Source organism: Schistocerca gregaria, chromosome 9 (genome assembly GCF_023897955.1).
Source record: "Schistocerca gregaria isolate iqSchGreg1 chromosome 9, iqSchGreg1.2, whole genome shotgun sequence".
NCBI classification, from domain to species: domain Eukaryota; kingdom Metazoa; phylum Arthropoda; class Insecta; order Orthoptera; family Acrididae; genus Schistocerca; species Schistocerca gregaria.
The window spans coordinates 190,351,807-190,359,517 of NC_064928.1; the positions used below are offsets into that span (position 1 = coordinate 190,351,807).

A 7,711-nucleotide genomic window follows, 5' to 3' on the forward strand; every position below is an offset into this window, starting at 1 on the left:
TTCAAATGGCTCTAAGCACTATGGGACTTAACATCTGAGGTGATCAGTCCCCTAGACTTGGAACTACTTAAACCTAACTAACCTAAGGACATCACACACATCCATGCCCAAGGCAGGATTCGAACCAGCGACCGTAGTGGCCGCGCGGTTCCAGACTGTAGTGCCTAGAACCGCTTGGCCACTCCGGCCGGCGCGAACACACACTCTAGGGCCCAATTCGTACGGGACTTGGTAGATTAATCTGCCACGAGTAATGAGTGCGATGGGCAATCATCTATTAGGCGCACTACTAATGTAGTGGACATTAAGTTGGGAATGTCGGTCTCACTGAGAGAATGCAAGGGATAAGTCCCTGCAATCGCACTATGCTCTGTGCCCCCTGTGGCTCAGATGGATAGAGCGTCTGCCGTGTAAGCAGGAGATCCTGAGTTCGAGTCTGTTTGCAGCTAGGATGTCGATCGCATTATCATTTCAAATGTGTTATTCATATACTGGAGTAGTTGTCCGGTATCGCAATTCTGTGATCCATCATGTTGCACTTCCATTTGCCGTGGTTGCTCCAGTGTCATGTCTTACAAAATTGCAGGTAGGTTTTACATGAGGAAACGTGCACATTCTGCAGCTATCTTGAGATTTAGCAGGAACAGAGACTCTGTAACCACATAATCAATTATATCATAACACCGTTCACTGAGAACCTAACTAGGAATCTGGTTTCCCTAGTGTCATGTGGGTTCTCCATCGCCCATCTATGACAAAGCAGGCCTTCACGATACCATTGCGTGTAAGTGTAGCCTCATCTGCTGATAAAGTACAGGTTGACAGTTATTAAACTATACGAAAGCGCCGTAACGCCTGAACGGTTTGCGTTAGCACGTTCAAACTGTAAGGTTGGCCTCACGGCATGATAGGAATTAGTATACGCATCTACGGTTTGGCTTTCATTTGGATGGGTTTGTTAATAAGCAAAACTGGCAAATTTGGGGGACTGAGAATTCCGATTTCGTGATCGAGAAGTCTCTTCACCCTCGACGGATGACTATGTGGTATGCAGTGTCCAGTCACGGCATAATCAGTGCGGTATTCCTTGATGGCACGGTGGGTACCAAATGGTACGTGATGGTTTTGGAAGATGATTTCTCCCCATTATTCAAAATGACCATGATGTGACTCATTCAAGACGGAGCTCAACCCCATCGAAACAGGAGAGTGATTGATGTCCTGGAGGAGCACTTTGGAGAGCGCATTCTGGCTCTGGTGTACTCAGGATACTGGAATAGGGCTTGGTTGGCCGCCATATTCTTCAGATCTAAAGACATACGACTCCTTATACGGCTGTATTAGAGACCAGGTGTACAACAATAACCTCAGAACCATTACTGAGCTGAAAACAGCAATTCGGAGGTCATCAACAAAATAGATATTCTGACACTTCAGAGGCACATAGGGAATTTTACTATTCGTGTGCATCAAATCATCAGCAGGTATATAGAACACGTCATAACCTAAATACGAATGTCTGTAATGACGTTTAAGTGTTGAATGAAGTCTGTGCACGCCGTAGTTTGTAATTACTTAGGTTTTTTTCTATATAGTTCAATTATTGTCAATCTGTACAACTCTCCCATCACAAAATTATTGCCTGCTTACTGTGTTACCTGGCAACGGTCTTGCCGCAGTGGATACACCGGTTCCCGTCAGAACACCGAAGTTAGGCGCTGTCGGGCGTGGCCGGCACTTGGATGGGTGACCATCCGTGTCGCCATGCGCTGTTGCCATTTTTCGGGGTGCATTCAGCCTCGTGATGCCATTTCAGGAGCTACTCGACCGAACAGTAGCGGCTCCGGTCACAGAAAACCATCATAACGATCGGGAGAGCGGTATGCTGACCACACGCCCCTCCTATCTGCATGCTCAACGGAGGATGACACGGCGGTCGGACGGCCCCTATGGGCCAAATGTGGCCTGAAGACGGAGTTCTACTGAGTCACCTGGCTGCAGGTCTTGCACGGGCAGCACATGGAATGAGCACAAGCCCTCGGAATGTAACGTATGCCACGCTCACACCTCCGGAATATCAAATTCACAGCTAATGAGCCATGTACTGGTGGGAAGACCCCGTTGTTCCGCGGCAATAATGTCTTCCCTTTCCTCAGATGAGTTGACGACCTCACTTTCTGATGTTACGTGTACACTGGGTCGTGTCCCGCATTCAGGTAACGTTTGAGAACCCCTGGGATATACCTCTTACACGGTGTTCTTGATCAGGGAAACGTCTCTCGTATTCTGTCACAGCTAAACAGGCACCTACAGAGCAGAAAAAGAGTCATTGTGACACAACTGTAAAAGATTAACGTATGCTCTCGCAGCCTTTTTTGCAGTTTTTTTTAGGTCTACAGTGCAGTACTAAATCAAATGACTTTGTCCCAATACTTTAGGAAGGCTACTGCAAGAGCGCGAAGGGACAGTCCACTTTCTTTCCTCTGCATTTTAAATTATCGCCAGTGCTTATGTTACCTAATTAGGTAAGTATGTACTAAAATAAGAGGTGTACAACTTTTTTCCGCCGTTTTTCCCAACATTTGAGGCTTGAATGAAACAAATTGGTTACACATGTATCATTCAAAGTATTTTCCATCACTGCCCACTACTTTCTCCCATCTTTTGGGCAGTGTACGAATACCGCGTCGAAAAAGTTATTCATATTTTGAAGCGATCCACGAATCGATCCAATTTGTGACTTCTTCATGAGATCGGAAGTGTTGGTCAGCCAGACCAGCGCCATTGATCTAAACAGGTGATAGTCAGTGCGAACAATGTCTTGAGAGTACGGCGGGTGGAGTAGCACTTGCCATTTTAACGCTTCCAAGTACGTTTTGACGTCTTTTGCAACGTGGGGTCGAGCTTTGTCGTGCTGCCAAATCACTTTATCGTGCCTCTCGCTGTATTGTGGCCGTTTGTCTTTTAATTCTCTTCTCAAACGGATTAATTGCGTTCGATAACGTGCACCTTTGATTGTTTCACTTGGTTTTAACACGTCATGGTACACGAAGCCGAGCTGGTCCCACCAGATGCAGAGCATGATCTTGGGGCCGTGAATATTCGGTTTGGCCGTCGACTTGAAAGCATGGACGGAATATCCCCATTATTTCTTGCGTTTAGGGTTATCGTAATGAACCCATTTTTCGTTCCCGGTCACAATGCGATGCAGAAATCCCATCTGTTTTTGTCTCTGAAGCAACTGTTCACTAACGCACAAACGCCGTTCAACGTCTCTTGGTTTCAGCTCACACGGGATCCAACTTTCTTCTTTCTGAATCATGCCCATAGCCTTGAGACGTTTCGAAATGACTTTCTTTGCCACTCCCAGTAGCCGTGCCAATTCTTCTTGAGTTTGATGCGAGTCTTCACTCAGCAATGTCTTCAATTTTGCACCTTCGAAGACATTCTCCCTTCCACCTCTATGCCGGTCTACGATGTTAAAAATCACCGTTCCTGAAGCTTGGAAACCACTCACGACACGTTTTTTCACTAATAGTGTCCTTACCATACCTACTTGAGAGCATTCGACGAGACTCAGCTGCTGTTTTTTTCATACTGAAACAAAACGGTAACAACTCCCGCAAATGACGAGAATTACGCTCGTAAACTGACACTTTCAATCAAGAATAACTATGCAGATACAGATCGACTAATGTTTGAATGAGCTCTGTTTCTACTGCTACTTACCGTTGTCGCCACCTGTCGGCATAGGGTGGAATCAAAGTTATACACCTTGTATAATCAATGAAAATATGTACGAATTAAAAAAAAGAAACAAGTAAATTGAATAAGAGAGCAAAATATCGAAGAACAGAAAAAAGTCGGAATAATACACACGTCAAAAAAAAGTTTTGCATCACTCCGATTCCCAGAACTCCTAAAGACAGACTTTGACTGTGGATATTTTATCACAGAGACAGTCCCTTTGACTGTTCAGAGATGTCACTAACCCCGCTGAAACTTGTAAACAACTATGCATGAACACCGCCTTTTAGACGGAGGGAGTCCGACAGCCAATCAGTTCCAGCCACTCCACCACGAAGGAGGTACACAGCTCCTGTTGTCCGTAGTTCATTCATGCCTACATGGTAAATACCGCGGTTCGATCGCGTCTGCATTGTTAATTTGTGCCAGTAAGGGATTTCAACAAGGGAAGTGTCCTGGCGTCTCGGAGTGAACCAAAGCGATGTTGTTCGGACATGGAGGAGATACAGAGAGACAGGAACTGTTGATGACATGCCTCGCTCAGCTCGTCCAGGGGCTACTACTGCAGTGGATGACCGCTACCTGCGGATAATGGCTCAGAGGAACTCTGCAAGCAAAGCCACCATGCTGAATAACGCTTTTCGTCCAGCCATAGGACGTCGTGTAACGACTCAAACTATGCGCAATAGGCTACATGATGAGCACCTTCACTCCCGACGTCCATGGCGAGGTCCATCTTTGCAACCAAGACACCGTGCAGCGCGGTAAAGATGGGCCCAACAACATGCCGAATGGACAGCTCAGGATTGACATCACGTTCTCTTCAACGATGACTGTCGCATATGCCTTCAACCAGACAATCGCCGCAGACGTGTTTGGAGGCAACCCAGTCAGACTGAACGCCTTTGACTCACTGTGCAGCGAGTGCAGCGAGGTGGAGGTTCACTGCTGTTTTGGGATGGCATTGTGTGGGCCGACGTACGCCGCTGGTGGTCATGGAAGGCGCCGTAACGGCTGTACGATACGTGAATGCCATCGTCCAACCGATAGTGCCACCATATCGGCAGCATATTGGCGAGGCATTCGTCTTCATCGACGACAATTCGCGCCCCCATTGTGTACATCTTGTAATGACTTCCTTCAGGATAACGACATCGCTCGACGAAAGTGGTCAGCATGTTCTCCAGACATGAACACCATCGAACATGCCTGCGATAGATTGAAAAGGGCTGTTTATGAACCACGTGACCCACCAACCATTTTGAGGCATAATCGCTGAATCGCCATTGAGGAGTGGGACAATCTGGACCAACAGTGCCTTGATGAACTTGTGGATAGTATGCCACGGCGAATACAGGCATCCACCAATGCAAGAGGACGTGCTGCTGGGTATTAGAGATGCAGCAATCTAGGCCGCCACCTCTGAAGATGTCGCTGTATGGTGGTACAATGTGCAATGTGTGGTTTTCATGAGCAATAAAGAGAACGGAAATTATCTTTATGTTGGTCTCTATTCCAATTTTCTGTACTGGTTACGGAACTCTCGGAACCGAGATTGGCTCTAAGCACTATGGGACTTAACATCTGAGGTTAGCAGTCCCCTAGATTTAGAACTACTTAAACGTAACTAACCTAAGGCCATCACACACATCCATCCACGCGACAGGTTTCGATCCTGCGACTGTAGCAGCCGCGCGGTTCCGGAGGAACCGAGGTGATGCAAAATTTTTTTGATTTGTTTACAAACAATTCACAGTCACAAATGTTCTGGGCCAATTGTATGGGGTTTGGTATCTTTATGGGGCCTGGAGAATCACTTTATACTCTGTGCTTCAATTTGAAGAGGTATTTATTTTTTTTAAATTCATTTTTATTTCAATAATTATTTTGGTAATCTTATCTAGGCAGATAATAGGTTTACATTTCATTACAAGGTTTCTACAGCTGCGATCATCAGATCAGTAATTAACATAAAATCACCAAAATAGTGAGAGGTCTGCAGTGTACATTCCCGCACCTTTTCCAATGTGGCGGACCAGCAGTGACCGATACAGTGTTCACTAAACATCGTCATCCACTTTCACTTACGTTTCACAGACATTCAATATCTTGAATGTATCCATTTATCTACGTTAATTACTTGCACCCTTACTAATTAGACCTGTAAACGTTTTCTGTTCACGAGTAATTTTTGACGAATAAATGAAAACCATTCGAAATATAGAGTGGTGTAATACACTGTAATTGGTAGTAAAATATTCAATATCAAATACTGTTAATATGAATTTTTTTAAACTGCAATTTCAATAATTATTTTACTGATTTATATGTCAGTGTTTGAATAGAACGGAATCAGAGCTCGAAAGTTAGTTAGTTAGCTGGTTATTTGTTAGTGTCAGAAAGTCCGTTTCAGAGCAAATATGAGATAACTTGTGTATGTTTCGTACTTGGAAAAATGCTAAAGATTCATTAAAATGCAATTACATGCCATTAGTTTGTTGCAAGAATGTCCCACATAACAAAACTGGGAAAATGTAGTCTGCAGTGAAATCGTTACTCAAACCATAGTCAACACCTGAACAAAAATGAAAGATTAAGTATTAAAATTTTGGATTAAAATTATGACTTTGCTGTTGCCGCTCTTAATTTATGTGCTACATGCTTACTGGTTTTCTTTTTCAGGGAGTCATATCTCGGGTTCTATTGATCACAGAGATAAGGGGTCAAATGTTTTGAGTAATCCTGACCCTAGTGACCTTTTGTATACCTATCGGAAGAACAAGGGTCGAAATTTAATCGTAACACAATTCCACTAGTTCAGGAAATTTAAAGAAATCGGTTGGTTGTTTTGCTTGAGTGGGGTCTAAGGCGGATCTTAGACGCGTTACGAAAGCACCATATGTTCACGGATAGCTCCTGAGAAAATCCCGGAAATCATAATTTCTTGGTATGAATTGCGGGAATGACCACTTCCACAATTTCTATTCACATCCGATCGTCGAAATTTTTTGCCATATGTTGTTATGATTATATTCTCAGAGGAAATCGAAAACTTCTTACATATCATTATCCGTTACCGCGATCCAGAGGTTCAAAGTATCGTACTTACGCACGTAAAATATGCACGTCATGTGCAGTATGAAGCATAAAACTAGTTTTAAGTGACGTAGCGAACGTATGGCAAGGGTTCTAGGGACATCGAAAGAGTTCTGAGATTATCAAACTATGCTTTTAGGCAGTATTTTTTCGCCAATAAAACTTTACGACGCCTGTTCTGTACAATGCACACTTCACGCTTATAGAAATACGCCATACGTGGTACTGGAGTGAAAAATAATGGGCAAAAAAGGGCCATAACATGCCTGAAACTAACTTAAAATGGCTGTCAAAAATTATGTAGAATTGGAAGATTGGAAGGTTCATTACAATATTTCTAAAATCATTTTTCACTCTTTTAAGATGTAAATCATAAGAGGAGCATTTTCGATGAATTGAGCCAGAAAAAATTGAAAGTAAATGATTATGTGTTAACCTTTATTACGTGTACTTGTTTGTTGTTTATATATGCCGCGGACATAACTGAGTCGTAGTATACGAATAAACACTAAAAACTGTACTCACCTGTAGAATTATATAAGCAGCTGACCCGTCTGTAGCAGGGAAAACAAGGGAACAAGCTGTCTCAATCCTCATTCCACCATCTTCACGAAACATTTTGGCATGTAAACATATCCACACATTTTTGTTGTAAAACAGAGTATTAGAGAAACAGTGACGGAGGAACAGAGAGGAGACAGTGGCACTGGGAGTCACAGGGGTGGTGGGAAAGTGAATGTGAGAGAGAGCGAGAGAGGAATGGTGAGAGAGAGAGGGAAGGTAGAGAGGAAGAAGATGAGAGAGAGAGAGAGGGGGTGGGGAGGGAGGGAGGGAGGGAGGGAGGGAGGGAGGGAGGGAGGGAGGGAGG

General features: G+C 44.1%; 1 pseudogene; it reads left to right on the forward strand.

The window, feature by feature from the left end:
* The first annotated feature begins 1,660 nt into the window (after nt 1–1,660).
* LOC126292517 (5S ribosomal RNA) lies at nt 1,661–1,778 on the forward strand (annotated as a pseudogene).
* The last annotated feature ends 5,933 nt before the right edge of the window (nt 1,779–7,711 follow it).